Source organism: Belonocnema kinseyi, chromosome 2, assembly GCF_010883055.1.
Source record: "Belonocnema kinseyi isolate 2016_QV_RU_SX_M_011 chromosome 2, B_treatae_v1, whole genome shotgun sequence".
Lineage (NCBI taxonomy): Eukaryota > Metazoa > Arthropoda > Insecta > Hymenoptera > Cynipidae > Belonocnema > Belonocnema kinseyi.
Window position 1 is genome coordinate 107,901,590 of NC_046658.1, and position 15,827 is coordinate 107,917,416.

Genomic DNA, 15,827 nt, shown 5'->3' on the forward strand with positions numbered 1-15,827 from the left:
CCACACACTACTCCTTTCCCCTGCCGAGTGAGTCACGCCTACCCCGAAAGGGAAATGGCTTAATGGTATAATAATAATAATAATAATAATAATAATAATAATTATAATTGGAAACAGTGTAGAGAATCTTTTTTTCAACGAAAACATTAGAAAATTACAAAAATTAATGATAAAATAATCATTCTTCGTCAGTTTTGAACTTTTTTCATAAAACATAATGTATTTTCATTCACAAGAAATGACTGGAAATATTATTTAAATTCTTAAAAACATAGCAAACATTTTTTTTTCCAAGAAACCTGATTTTTGGAACGAAAACTACCTTAACGAAATTATTCAAGAGGTATTTATTGCAGAAATGTAGTTTAATTTTGATCTATCTTTATTTTTAAAAAACAGAACTTTCAGCCTTTTAATTTCAAATCGGTCAATCATTAATTGCAAATTTTGAATTATTATTGATTCCTGAAATGTTCTAATCAAATATTTTTCAGTTATAAATGATTTCTTTTGAAATATTTAAGTGAGTATCGGACAATTTTAAGATATTATATTGAAAATAAAAAATCCAAAATTAAAGAAAAATGACAAAAACAAGATTGCTGCATATGATTCCAGTTTTTAAATTACAATTTAAAATCTTTTAATACAAATAGTTTTTTTTTCAGTTGAGCTTGAAATATTTAATATTAATCGAATTTAAAACAATTTTTAAATCAATTTTTAATTCTTGGTTCTAAAATCATTTTATTTTTAAGCCTTCAATTTGATAAGTTATTGTCTTTCAATATGGTATATTCTCTGGATTCGGATAATGTGAAAAACTATACATGTTTTTGTATAATTAAAACCGAAAGATTTATAATGTGTAAATTTGAAATTAATCTTTTTAAAACTGACTATCAAGGCTTTTAATATGAAATTTTGAAAGGTTCTGTAATGAAATTGTTCTGAAATGTTTAATATTTTAATTAGAAACTACAAAAATGTGAAATTGGAAACCTTCAGAAATTAAGAAATTACAAACCAAATATTTTGTAATTGAAGCTTTTTAAATAAAACAAAACTTTAGTTTCAAGATACAGGTGGAGTGGCTTCTTCGATTTTCCACACGCTTGCAAGATTGGATTTTTTGAAGCACTAAAAAATCTGACCATACATCAAACAGACTTGATTTCCGTAAGATTTTTACAATATTAAATAATTAAATTACACATTTCAATTTATATAAAAAATTTAATAATAAAAGAAAATCAAGTCGGTTTCATGTACATTCAGATTTTTTTCTATTGCGAACAATGCAAGGTTCAAACGTGTCCAAATTTGGATGAAAAATGCGAACAAGCGACTGAATAGCACACTTCCTTTTTTCAGTATCCTAAATGTATGATATATTTTAATGAAAGTGAACTTCGTAAGCCGGACACCGTAGCTATCAGGTGTATTGAAGTCGTGCAGAAAATCGGGCAGGCGCCGGATAAGATAAATTCGCTTCTCGTTTTGTGCAAGACAAGCGCCCGACCAGTATGCAAATGGGAATTAAAAGGCCTGCTCGACCATCCATTTCAGTACGAATTTTGATCGATCACCAACGCTTATAATTAATATTGCATCAATCGTCGTTCGCGACACCGATAATTTCTGAATGCGACATCGACCAGCTCCTAGGTCACGCCATTTAATTAACGAATCGGTTAAATCAATTTGAAATGGAATCGACTACCCGGAAGATTGATGCGTTATAATTTTGCAAAAACGACTGCTTTTAAAAGAGAAGGTCACATTCCTCTTTTTAGGTCTATAATGCATCATTGATTAAAAGTCGTTTTTTCGGAGAGAACTAACATACGTATTCTAATCATTTTTAAGGTTTATTTAGTTTTAGAAAAATATGTTTTGGGGATTTCACGATCTGTTCTTTTAACATTAAATTTCGTCTTATATTATTTAAAGTAGACTAAATTTCCCGTTTTTATTGTGTCCTAAAAATCACATTTTTGAGTCGTCATGGCATTATTATTTAGGATGCTTTACTTGATAAGCGTGCAACTTTTATTTGAAACGTAGAGGAATCAAAAATTAAAATTAAATTTTATTTTCAGCCAATTCCGTAATTTAAAAAACGCTACTGGAAGTCATATCTTTCAAACTATTGAATGTATAAAACATTTTTCATTATTTTAAATGCATTTTTTGCACTTTAATTCTTGTTCTAAATATTTAGGCATGGAATCAACTGAGAATGCGTATTTTGATATAATCTGACTTGCGTGTTTATTTTTAAAAATTTTAAAGCCATCTAATATTATATGACATTTATCTTTCAGAAGAATTTTTGGGATGACAAAACAAAGGGTTAATATCAATAAAAATTAAATTTTAAGTTATTTCAACGTAAATCTACTTAATACAGTCCCACAAAAAATTAAGATTACTTAAAAAGTGACACACCTATTTTTCGCAGTTGAAGCGTGGTAGTACATTTTGTTGATTATAATCAACAAAATGTGAACTTTACCAAAGAGTGAAAGAATATTCTAAAACTAAAAATTAAATTCGAAGAAATAGGTATGACTGTTCACAAGCTCAAAGTGGCACTAACCTATAATTGGAGCAGTCTCTACTGCGGATTGCGATAAAAATGCAATTTTCGGTTTGGGATGAGTAAAAATTATTTCCAGATATATTGAGTTCTGACGGCAGGTAAAAGATATTTTTGATTTAACAAATGTACCCAATTCCGGTTAAATAATCCAAGAATTTTGAGATTAGTATATAAAAAGTTTTAAAAATCGGTTTTCAGCAACGCTACAAGATCAAATTTTCAATATTTTACAAAAAAATTTCTCCGGAGAAATGGAGATGCTGAACGAGAGTAAATGAGATTCGATTGAAAAAATGGTTATATTTCGAGAAAATCAAGTACAAAATAATATATTTTTTTTAATATCAGTGCTTAGGGGAAAATTAAAATTACTACTGTACTAAGCTTTGACCAAATTTTAATGTAATCATTTTTTTATAACTATACTAAAAAATGAGATTTCGATCCAATGCTTTTTAACACAACATGTATTTTACTTTTAATGTATCTTAGATGCCATTAACCCATTTTTAATCAAATTGTAGTTATCTATTTCAGTTAGTCGTAATCTAAAGAAGGCTCAAATTTTCTAATTTGAGCAAAAATATTTCAAAAGCTAATAAAATTTTATTTTCTGAGAATAAAGATCATGAGGGAAAGGAGGAAAGTAGTGTGAGGGTATAGAGTGGCGAAAGTAGGTTGGGTCAGGTATGGGTCACTTGAGTCATGATATGAGAGGAAAGATATAGGGGTTGAAGGAGGTTGCTGATCCGGTAGGATACTTCTGTCAAGATAGAAAAAAGTATGTGGTGAGAAGGAGGATAGGTTGGGTTTGGGGTGGGAGTGCGAGGGATGGATAAGGGAAAAGAGAAAGGGTGTAAGAAGGAGGGGTCGAGATGAGAGGAAAGGGATAGGGGCAGAAAGGGATAAGGTATGAAAGGGGAGGAGAATGAGTTAGAGCACCAGGTAAGATGGAGAGAGATACGTGGTGCAAAGGAGGGTGGATTGGGTTAGGGATGGTTCAGTAAGGTTTTAGTAAGGAAAGGGGGGCGGTGTGAAGATCAGGAGGAGATATGAGATGAAACGGATAAAGAAGAAAAGGACAGAGGATGAAATAGAGCACTTCGGTCAAGATGGTGAAAGATAGTTGGTGCGAAGGAGAATATGTTGGGTTAGATATGGAAGGGTGAGGGTGTGCAGGAAAAAGGAGGGAGGGTAGGAGGGTAGTAAAAAGGATCAGAGGGTGATATGAGGTGAAAGGGATAGGGGAAGAAAATGGTGGAGGATGAAATAGGGAACTTCAGTCAAGATGGACAGAGATAGGTGGTGCGAAGGAGGATGGGTTAGTTTAGGGATAAGAGTGTGAGGGCGTGTAAGGAAAAGGAGGGAGGGTATGAGGATCAGAGGAGGATATGAGGTGAAAGGGATAGGGGAAGAAAAGGGTGGAGGATGAGGTAGAACACTCTAGTCGAGATGAGGAGAGTTAGGTAGTACAAAGGAGGGTGTATTGGGTTAGGAATAGAAATGTAAGGGGTGGGTAAAGAAGAGGAAGGACCTTAGTGAAAATTGGTTCTATCTAGTTGTGATCTAACTTAGGCTCAAATTTTGAAAGAATATTTATAATGCACAGCACTCCAGAAGAAATATTGTGAATCTGAACAAATTGTATTTTCTGATTAAAAGAGAAGGAATAAATGACTGGGAGCGCATAGAGTGGGGAAGGGATCATGAAGGGAGGTAGTAAGGCGAAAATAAAGGATTGAGGTGCAGAGAAGAGACTGGGGAAGATTAGGTGTTGTGACTGAGGGGAAGGGATAATAGAGACCCTAGCGGACCGATTGAACGGAAAGGATACTCTACAGCTACAGAGTATCCTCATAGTAGCGACATAGTATCCCTTGTGTATCATGCAAGAAAAACTAAAAAAAAACAGCAAGATCAAATTTTAAATTGGCGAAATTCGGATTCTACTGCTACTTACAGATGGTGCGTTTGAAGTGTAGCATTCAACAGACGCTATACGTCTTATATCTTTTTAAACTGTTTACCCTTATAAAAAAAACTATTGCGATTATTCTGTGACCTTCTAATGGGATTTTTAACGTAGAAACCGATTTTCACCAATTTAAAAGTTTATCTTGCTGTTTTTTTTTAGTTTTTGTTGCATGATACGGAAGGGATACTATGTGGATACTATGAGTATACTTTGTAGAGTATCCTTTCCGTTTACTTGGTCTGCTAGGAGAAGGAGATTTAAGACGTTGGATTGGTTTAGATATAGTAAAGCAAGGGGTGTGGCAAGAAGAAGCAGTGATAGGATAACGAGTAGTGGGAAAATCAGTGAAACAGGGATGGGAGAGGAAAGGGATGGAGGAAGATGTAGGAAAAAATGTGAAGGGAAATAAGATAGGAGGAAGGTTTGAGAGGAAATAAAGGTTGAGAGGCGAAGAGGTGAACGGGTTATTATTGATCTTTATACTTGACTTGGCTTTCAAATATTATTCCTGTCCGTGGAGAATTCTACAGATTTTTTAATACGCCAATTATATGTTGTTTTTTTGATTAAGAAAGAAATAAGGTCTTCTCAAACAGGGTTATAAAACGGTTTGATTTCTGATTCGCAATGCATACACGTTCGCATGGCACAGAATAATAAAAGTAAGAGGATAAGAGACAAGCATGGAGATCCGACACTCACAGGCAAGGTTCTGGCAATGAAACAATTTGAATTCCACACTAGCAAGACATTCTGACGACTCTCGTGGTAAAGAAAGCACGATGCATGCTGGGATTGCTTATTACGATCACAAAAGAAGAAAAAGTAGAGAAAAATGAGATAAAATACGTTGGACATGTAATTTCAAAATTACAGAGTCGCATACAAGGTGTGCCTAACACGTCGTTGCACTTTGCGAATTACAATTATTTTAAAACTGTCTTTGCGTGTCAATTTTTAAACAATATTTCATCTAGCGTGTAATAAACTACAAGGTGGCCGCAGGTCAAAGAAGGCCTGAAAGTCGTGGCAGAATCGTGGAAATTTAATGGTCAAAGAAAGTCAGGGATTTTTGAAAAAAATTGTTTAAGTCACTTCACTCATTTTTCTTTCTATAAAGTAACCCACTGATTCACAACAACTGAAGTAGGTTCTAAATGCCTGTTTCTGAATTTTCTCGAATTCTTTTTAAATATCTTAGGATATTTTGAAAGATTCCAAGATATTTCTAATGCATATCAATAATTTGAGGGAACTTTAAAGGACTTTAAAGATTCAGGGTATTTAAAAAAAATGCAAGGATTTTTCAAGACTTTCAACAAGATTTCAAAGGATTTTCACAGATTTGAATTACTTCAAGGGATTCAAACCCATTTTTATGAGGGTTTAAGAATTTACTAGAATTTTGGAAGATATATAACTTTTTCATATAAACTCTAAGGCTTAAAAATGTTGTTTAAGATTTCAAGAGATTTTATAAGGCTTTCGTTTATTCCAATGATTTTAACGGAATTAGAAGCCCTCCAAATTTGTAAATAAAATTTCAAAGAATTTAATTTGCAAGAATTGAATGATTTCGCAGGGTTTCAAAGATTTTTAAATATTTGCATGGTTTTTAAAAGAATGCCGGAAGATATGGAACGATTTTATTGAACCTACGAGGGTAAAGTTCTAGAATATTTAAAATGATTTTAAGGAATTTAGGGATTTATGAGAATTCCGAGAATTTAAATGATTTTAGTTGCTTTAAAAATCACTTAGGTATTTAAATAAATTTTCCAAAGTCTCATGTAATTTACGGAATTTTAATATATTTTAATGGATTTCAAAGGATTTATTAAAATTCAAAGTAATGTACAAGAGTTTTTAAATTTTGGAATGGATTTCAACAGAATTAGAAGGATTTGGAATTTGTTAGCACATTTTAAATAGATTTCAATAATTCGAAGTAACTTCAAACAATTTCAAATATTTTCGGGGATTTTTTTTAATCCCAAGGAGTTTTAAAGAATTTGAAAATTTGTTTAACTTTAAAAGGTTTTAAAGGATTTGAAATATGTTAGGTTATTTTTTTTAATTCGAAGGTATTTTCAAGAGTTTTGGAAATTTTTAAGAGATTAAAAAGGAGTTTAAATATTTCAGGTTTTTTTCATAATTCCAAGAATTTTTGAAGAATTTAAAAAATATTAAGGGACTTCAAAAGAGTTTGAAGGATTTGAAATATCGGAAGGGAATTTCTAAAGGTTTTAAAGAATCTGTAATTTATTTTAAAAGACTTGTAATATTTTAATGTATTGTAAAATATTCAAAGGCCATTTTTTGAAAGATTTAGCAAATTTCCAGGGATTTCCAAAGATTTGAATGATTTTAAGGGATTTGGAAAAATTTACATGCGGTGAATTTTCAATTCAAAATAACGAATTTTTATCAAAAAGGTAGTATTTTTGAAGAAAAACGATGATTTTTACACAACAGTTTAATTCTCAACAAAATAATTGGAAATTCAACATAATAGTTAAATTGTTCTAACAAATATGTGAATTTTCCACCAAAAAGGTTAATTGTCTACCAAATGATGAATTTTTCACCAAATATATGAATTTTGAACCATACAGTTGAATTTTCTACTAAAAAGGTGAGATTTACCAAAAACTGGAATGATTAAATTTTTAGTTTCAAAAATTGTTTTTAACTAACCGAATTATTAATCAGGTGAACTCTACGAGAAAAAACGATTTTTTAACAAGATAATTCAATTTAGAAGGCTCAACTAAAAATAAAACAACTGAATTTACAGATAAAATCATTAATTTGAAACAAAGCAAAAAATAAATTTGCAAGAAAGTAATTGAATTTTCCAACTATTAGTTTAATCTTTTATGAAATAGTTCCATTTGCCACCAATTAATAATAATAATCAAGTACTTGAATTTTTAATTGAGAACAAAATTTTAAGTCAAATAAGATAAACTTTTAAACAAAAATACAACAGATAAAACGAGATTAATTATGTAAACCAAAAATGTAATTGTAAACTTTCCAACCGAGAAAAAACTTGTAACCAACAATAGTTGGATTTTCCTATTGGGTTCTATAAATTCCTTTGAAATTATAAATAATTCTAAAGTCTAAAAAATAAGACTGAAGTTCTAAAGTATAAATAATTCAATTTAAATACAACAAAAAATAGAAAAGTTTACTTTCTGCATTTTTTTCTGTTGTGAATGTATTTATCAAATTCTTTATAAAGTAAACAATTATTATTCGTTAATGAAGTATCATAAAGGAAGGATCTTTCCATGTAATTCAAAATTGTTTTGTTAAATAAATGAAATCTTCTGGTTAAAAATTGGCGAATATTTATATTTGTTTATAAGGGTTATTTAAATAAATAACAAATATTATAACAAGTATTATATGCGAAGTATTTTTCCAAAGAATTTAAAACTGATCTAGTTGAAAAAGTGAAATCTACCAGTTGAAAATTGACGAAAAATTTGATTTGTTTATGAAACTTACTTGAACAATTATTAATTGTTATCAGGTATTAAAAAACCGTCAGAACAATGTTTACAATCATTGTTTTTAATCATATCCATAAACGCAACTAATTAAAAAATTGGAATGGTTTCTAACAAAAATTTAAATGTCAAGTTTGTTGTTTAATACAAAATTAAGAAAAACAACAGTTGAATATAAAAAGTATTTCTATCCTGAAATGTATGCCCGAAATGCAGGAAAGTTTTCTGTTTTTCATTGAAAAATTGAGAAAAATCTGTATTTATTTATAAAGGTTATTTTAACAATTAAAAAATGTTATCAAATGTTGAAAAATCATTTTAAAAATTTGTATAAGCATTTTTCTACATAAATGTAAATAGTTTTGGAAAAATGGGATTGTTCTAACAAAAATAAATCTGAACTTTCCTGTTAAATACAAAATTAAAAAAAATCGAATGGCAAAAGTATGTCAAGACTGAAATTTATGCAACAGAAACAGGAAAATTTTCTGACTCAATTGTTTTCTCTTTTGAATTTTCTTATAAAATTAAAAAATATATATATTGTTCATTAATGAAGTATCATAGGCGAAGGATTTTTCCAATTAATTTAAAAAAATTGATTCAGTTGAAGAAACGTAAGCAGCTGGTTGAAAATTGACGAAAGTCTGTATTTGCTTGTAAAAGGTATTTAAATGAATATCAAATGTCTCCAAGTAGTTTTAATCTTACAGTAGCACTTTCAATCGTGAATTTGTTTATATAAAAATTAAAAAATAATGTCCTGAAATTTTCAAACTAGCTGGACATTATTTGCAAAGAGTGCATTCACTGTTTTAATTATTTTAAATATAAATATAAGTAGATTAAAAAAATGGGATCATTTACAAAAAGTTTAAATGTAAACTTTTCTGTTAAATAATAACTAATAAAAATGAAATTCTAATATAAAAAATATTTTCATCCTGAAATTTATGCAACCAAAAGTAGGAAGATTTTTGTCTGAATTGTTGAATTCTGTGAACTTTTTTTATAAAATAAACAATTATTGTTTGTTAATTAAATATCAAAAGAGAAGGATTTTTTTGAATAATTTAAAATTGATTTCGTTGAAAAAACAAAACCTACTGCTCAAGAAGAATGTAATGTTAATAAAATATTCATAAATACCAAATTCGAATATAAAAAATATTTTCATCCTAAAATTTATGCAAAAAAAGGAAAGTTTTAGTCCGAATTCTTTTATTCTGTGAACTTTTTGTATATAAAATAAACCATTATTGTTTGCTAATTAAATATGATAAGTGAAGGAGTTTTTTCAATAATATAAAATTTATTCCGTGGAAAAAACAAAACCTACTGCTTAAGAAGAATTTAATGTTAAATAAAATATTCATAAATAAAAAATTCGAATATAAAATATATTTCCATCTTAAAATGTATGCAACAAAAATAGGAAACTTTCCTGTCTCACGCGACAATATCCTTTTGAAGGAGGAAAAAGGTGGTGATAATAAAGAAATGGATGCAATATCTTTTAGCGGAAGGGGCTGGAAACTTTTTCAACTATAGGATAGGGACACGTGCTAAGGGTGGAAAGACGACTTTTTCTCTCGCGATCGTTTGTTTCTTGACAAATGTTACCGCGGAAGTGTTGCTTCTGCGCGCCTTACACAATTTTCGTCCTTACAATAAAAGATCTCGCTTATTTTAGACATTCTACAAGGACAAATGCGATGACAGTGTATTTTATGTAACCGCAGTATTACTGGATTTGCCAAATACAGATGTATCGCTCATACGGAATTTCGTAATCGTATTTTACAATCGTGCACGCAATGTCGTTCCGTGACAGGAAGTGAACTGAGTTCCCGATTGTCCCATCACTATTGGTCAGAATTCAACATTTTTTCTCACACAAATATTTGAAAAATACTCTTCAATTAAATGATTATAAAATGTTATTATGAATAATAGCACTATATAATAATGATTCCCTATTATTAAATGCTCGAAATATTATAAAGTTATCATTTTTTAATTAAAACATTTTTAAAAAATGGGACGAATTGAAAAATTTGTGTCAATCGAAAAATGCATAATAAGTTAATAAAATTATTTGATACTAGTAAGAAAATACTTTTGATTGAATTATTTAGTCTCAATAAGTTTGAAAATTTCTTGCATGTTTCAAACTTTATATACTTTCCCATATTCACATATTTTTCTCTTTTTTCAAAAATTCTTACTTTTTTCCGTGTTTTCAAGAAATTTCTTTTTTTTTTGTTTTTCGTTTGCATTTTCACTGAATTAATATAAAACAATAAGAAAATTAAGCTGTTTCTAATTCAAAGATATTTTTGGTTGAAAAGCGTGTCATTATATTTTGGATTCGAAATTCATTTTGTTTCATTAAGAATCCTACTATTTATAGATGAAAATGAAATTATTTTGTCGAAAATGTAACTATTAGTAATAGGCCTGAAGTTTAAGACGTCGGTTCTTTAAATTTTGCCTTTAAAAAGAAATGAGAGAAAAATCTAATTTTTTCCTAAAAATATTAACTTTCTATTAAAAAAAAAAAAAAAACATTTATATTTATAATACAAAAATACATTTTAATTTTGACATTGAATTAATCAAATGTGACATTTTTAAATATCATAATTTTAAAGATATTTTAGAGAGGAAAGATAATAAAAAATAAAATTAAAAATCGTATGTCCGGACGAGGGTCAAATCCGACCAAACGTTGCCCTGAAATCATGTCAATGCACATATACGGTCCATTTTAGGATAGAAATAATCAAATGTGACATTTTTAAGTAGCAGATTTTCAAAACTTTTTTCTAAATTTTTGAAAATCGGATATTTAAAAATGTCACATTTGATTATTTCTATTCTAAAATGGACCGTATATGTACATTGATATGATTTGAGGACAACAGTTGGTCAGATTTGACCCACGTCCGGACATACGATTTTTGCTTTTCTTTGCATTCCTTTAGAATATATCTTTGAACATCTGCTACTTAAAAATGTCAAACTTGATTGTTTCTATTCTAAAATGGACCGTATATGTGCATTGACATGATTTCAGGGCAACGTTTGGTCGGATTTGACCCATGTCCGGACATACGATTTTTAATATTATTTTGTATTATCTTTCCTCTCTAAAATATCTTTAAAAATATGATATTAAAAAGTGTCACATTTGATTATTTATATTCTAAAATGGAGCGTATATGTCCATTTTAGAATATAAATAATCAAATGTGACACTTTTTAATATCATATTTTTAAAGATATTTTAGAGAGGAAAGATAATACAAAATAAAATTAAAAATCGTATGTCCGAACATGGGTCAAATCCGACCAAACGTTGCCCTGAAATCATGCCAATGCACATATACGGTCCATTTTAGGATAGAAATAATCAAATGTGACATTTTTAATTAGCAGATTTTCAAAGCTATTTTCTAATGAAACGAAAAGCAAAAATCGTATGTCGGGACGTGTGTCAAATCTGACCAAACGTTACCCTGAAATCATGTTTATGCACATATACGGTCCATTTTAGAATAGAAACAATCAAATGTGACATTTCTAAATATCAGATTTTCAAAGCTTTTTTCTAAATTTTTGAAAATCGGATATTAAAAAATGACACATTTGATTATTTCTATTCTAAAATGGACCGTATATGTGCATTGACATGAATTGAGGGCAACGTTTGGTCAGATTTGACCCACGTCCGGACATACGATTTTTGCTTTTCTTTGCATTCCTTTAGACAATATCTTTGAACGTCTGCTATTTAAAAATGTCAAACTTGATTGTTTCTATTCTAAAATGGACCGTATATGCGCATTGACATGATTTCAGGGCAACGTTTGGTCGGATTTGACACATGTCCGGACATACGATTTTTAATTTTATTTTTTATTATCTTTCCTCTCTAAAATATCTTTAAAAATATGATATTAAAAAATGTCGCATTTGATTAATTTAATGTCAAAATGGACCGTATAAGGGTATTAACACTATTGGTGAGGCACGTTTTGTAGAATTGGACACTTTTTTGATAATAGAACATTCATTTTTAACTTTGTCTTCACACCTCGTGAATGCGGTGTGTCGAAATTAGTATTTAAAAAAGGAGTAAAAAATATATTTTTTAAATAGAAAATTAACATTTGTAGGAAAAAATTGGATTTTTCTCTCATTTCTTTTTCAAGGCAAAATTGGAATAACCGAGAGTGAGACTGTGTTTTTTAACCATCCCCTACATTTCTTTGCAAGAAAAAGTTAAAAAAAAAAAAAATTAGTGTGAAAACGTCTATGTCAGACGTCTCGAACTTCAGGTCTATCTATTAGTAAGTAGATTTGATAAAAATCAAATCAATGCTTTCTTCGAACGTTAATGTGAATAAGAGTAGGATTTGTTTTTGTAGGTCTCACGGTCTTCATTAATTAAAAGAATAAAATTAAATGATTGGGAAGTTCGTTTATTAAAATTCTGCCTTTCTGACGTTTAGGCTACCACTGCGCGCCTTTTTCAAAGAATCTGTGCTTTTTATCTTGTAAAAACCACGAATATTTCTTTTGGAGTCAAACATCTGTCAATAGTTTATGTCAATTTAAAAAATATAATAATGACGTGTGACACCAAATTAAATTAAAATATAAAGATAAACATAATAGAAAAGCCTCATAAAAATTGTAGAGTGAGAAAGACAGAATTTTAATAAACGAAATTTCCAATCATTTCGTTTTATTCTTTTAATTAATGAAGACCGTAAGACCTACAAAAACAGATCTTACTCTTAATGTGACTATTATGTTGAAAAGTCGTTTAATTTTGGGATAAAAATAAATTTCTTAAACTTGAAATTTAACTATTCCATTTTTGACGGGAAATTGGTATTTCCGTTGAAATCAACTTTTTTTAGTTGATAATTGAAATAATTGATTAAAAATTGAAGTATTTGTTGACAATTCGTATTATTTAAAATAATTAATCTTATTGTTTAAAAACATCAAGCTTTTGATAGAATTAATTGATTGAAAATGTAACTTCTATTTTTAGTAGAAAATTGATCTTTTCTGAATATAAACTAATGAAATTTGTTTAAATTTCGTCTTTTTTTGTAGAAAATTAATCCTATTAGTCAAAAGTTTATTCTTTTTGGTTAAAAATGCAACTGCTTCGTTGAAAATAATTTATTTTTGTTTTATTGTTTATATTATTGTTTTTTATTTAAACTAAAAACCTTTTTTTCTTGAAATATTAGATATTACATATTTCGTTTAAAATTGATTTTGTTGTTGTTGAAAGATCAACTACTTCATTTAAAATTTAAGATTCATTGTTTTTGTAGAAAATCTGAATATTTGGTAAAAACAATCGTCTTTTTTGTTTGAATTCAGTTGTGTTTTATTTTTAATTAAAATATTCTTCAGTAAAAATATCAACTATTACATTTGTTATTGAAAATTCATCTTTTTAGGTTAAAAATTCAACTAATTGATTGAAAGTCTTAAGGCTTTCAAAAATTTGTTTGTTGAATATTCGTAATTTTAGAAGAAAATTCATGTCTTTCTTTTAAAACTGAACTGATTTGTTGAAACGTTTCTTCTTTTGGGTAAAAATTAGTTTTTTGATTTAAAATTTAACTATTTGGTTAAAAATAAACTTTTTTGTTGAAAATCCGTATTTTCAATTTGAAAAATCAACTTTTTCGCAAACAATTCTTCTTCTTGGCTTAAAAATTCAACAGTTTGGTAAAAAATAGCACTACACTATTGAACATTATCTTTTTGGTTGAAAAGTTATATTTTTGGTCGAAAATTGAACTATCTATTTTAAAAAATCAACTATTTTGTTGGTAATTTAATTTTTGTCAAATATATTAATTAAAATTCTTCTTTTTTTCAAAATTATTTTTTAAACTGAACATTTAACTATTCTCTTTTCGGTTAAGAACTTATCTGTTTCTAGTTGAAAATTCAACTATTTCGATAAATATTCGTCTATTTGGCATTAAAATTATAATTTTCCCGGATATGTGATACAGTTTATAATTAAAGAATTTTGAGTCTAATATTTTTTTAAGAATATTTGGAAATTATGTAAACAATTTCCATTTGTTTAAACCATTTTTCCTTGTATATCTAGAAAAATATATATATTTTTTTATGAATTACGCAGATACAATGAATATTAAGAGTAACATTTTTTGAAAAGACCGTTTGCAATTATTTAAACAATTTATTTGTTTAAACATTTTTTTATTTGTAAATCTTTAAAATTTACTATTTTCTGGGATTAATGACGCACTTGATGCATTCAAAGAGTAATATTTTTTTTTCAAGTTTTCAATTATTTAAACAAATTATTAATCACCTACTTGTCCTTTTTGTAGGAAAGAAAGATAAAATGATGTGTCTTGTTTTATCATAGTCGCTTGTCCTGCCACTCCTTTGGGTTACCCTGACTTTAAGATATACATTTCAGACGGTTCGGAAATTTTTTCTCTTGAAAATCTCATTGTAAAAATTTTCAACTTTTTGGCCAACAGCGTTAAATCTATGGATAAATCTAATTTCGTATAGTAATGGATTAATTAACATTTAAAAGTCTACTTGTAAAGTCATCAAACTTTTGCTTAATCAAAGTTTAATTAATAACAATTTCAATGGCAACGAGATTATGTTAGACAAATAAGTTTTAAAAAGGAAGAAAAAAATCTGCCTTAGTCCGGATTTGAGCTGGGAACGCCCCTTTCCATGAGCAGAGCGTTAACCAATTACGCTACCGAGACCTCTGGAGATCTTTGCTTCCAGGTAAAAAAGTTATATATAATTTATATATAGTATATATATTCCTTAAATCACACTTGGGGTCAATTGGACCCCACAACAATTTTGAACGAATATAAAAATTCGTAAATTCCATGAATTTTTCACTGTTTTTCAAAGTGTTAAAAATAAAATTTAAGTTACTACAACGATTGATTCTTTAGAAAAGATATTAAAGAATACCCAAAAAAATTTCTTAACAAAAATATCAAAAATTAAGCTTTCTAAAACAGTTTAAAAAAGTTGGGTCCAAAAGACCCCAAGTGTCAGCTACGTTATTTTTTGGAGGTGTGTCATTTAAGGGATATATATATATATGCGGCGCTAAGAGTGCTTTATTACCATCTCTGTCATTCTTACGGCATTAACCTTAATATCGCTTCTCTAAATGCTCCTAGGGAAATCGAGTCAATTGTCGAGAATGGGAAGTGCCGCATATACTGGAACTTTATATTCTCGACAATTGTTACTGTTGCTCACTCGAGGCCTGACATGGTTCTTCTTGACTTCGAGAAGCGAACCATGTTCGTTATCGAATTTTCGGCACCAGCTGACAAAAACATCATAGCCAAAGAGAATGAAAAGAAAGAGAGGTATCGAAACCTTATAAGGGAGTTGCAACGATTGTACCCGGAATATTCTGTTAAACAATCGTCCTTGTCATCGACGCGCTTGGAGGTGCCAAGCTTTCACTCGCTAATGGCGTAAAAAGCATGCCTGCGTGTCAACAATATGCTAAACCACTTGCGGGAAAAATGCAGAAGGCTGTAGTCCTTGCGTCGCTCCGTGTTCTTAGGGTGCATGAGGCGTTTGCTGGATCATCGTATTGATTCCGTTACAGACTGTAACCACCTACCTCATGGTCGTGAGACGTGGTTGTGGCTGA

General features: G+C 29.1%; 1 protein-coding gene across 1 annotated transcript in view; it reads left to right on the plus strand.

Annotated features, from left to right (window-relative positions):
- LOC117168509 (protein sprint) overlaps window positions 1-15,827 on the plus strand; it is a 353,946-nt gene that overhangs the window by 469 nt on the left and 337,650 nt on the right. The window lies entirely within an intron of this gene.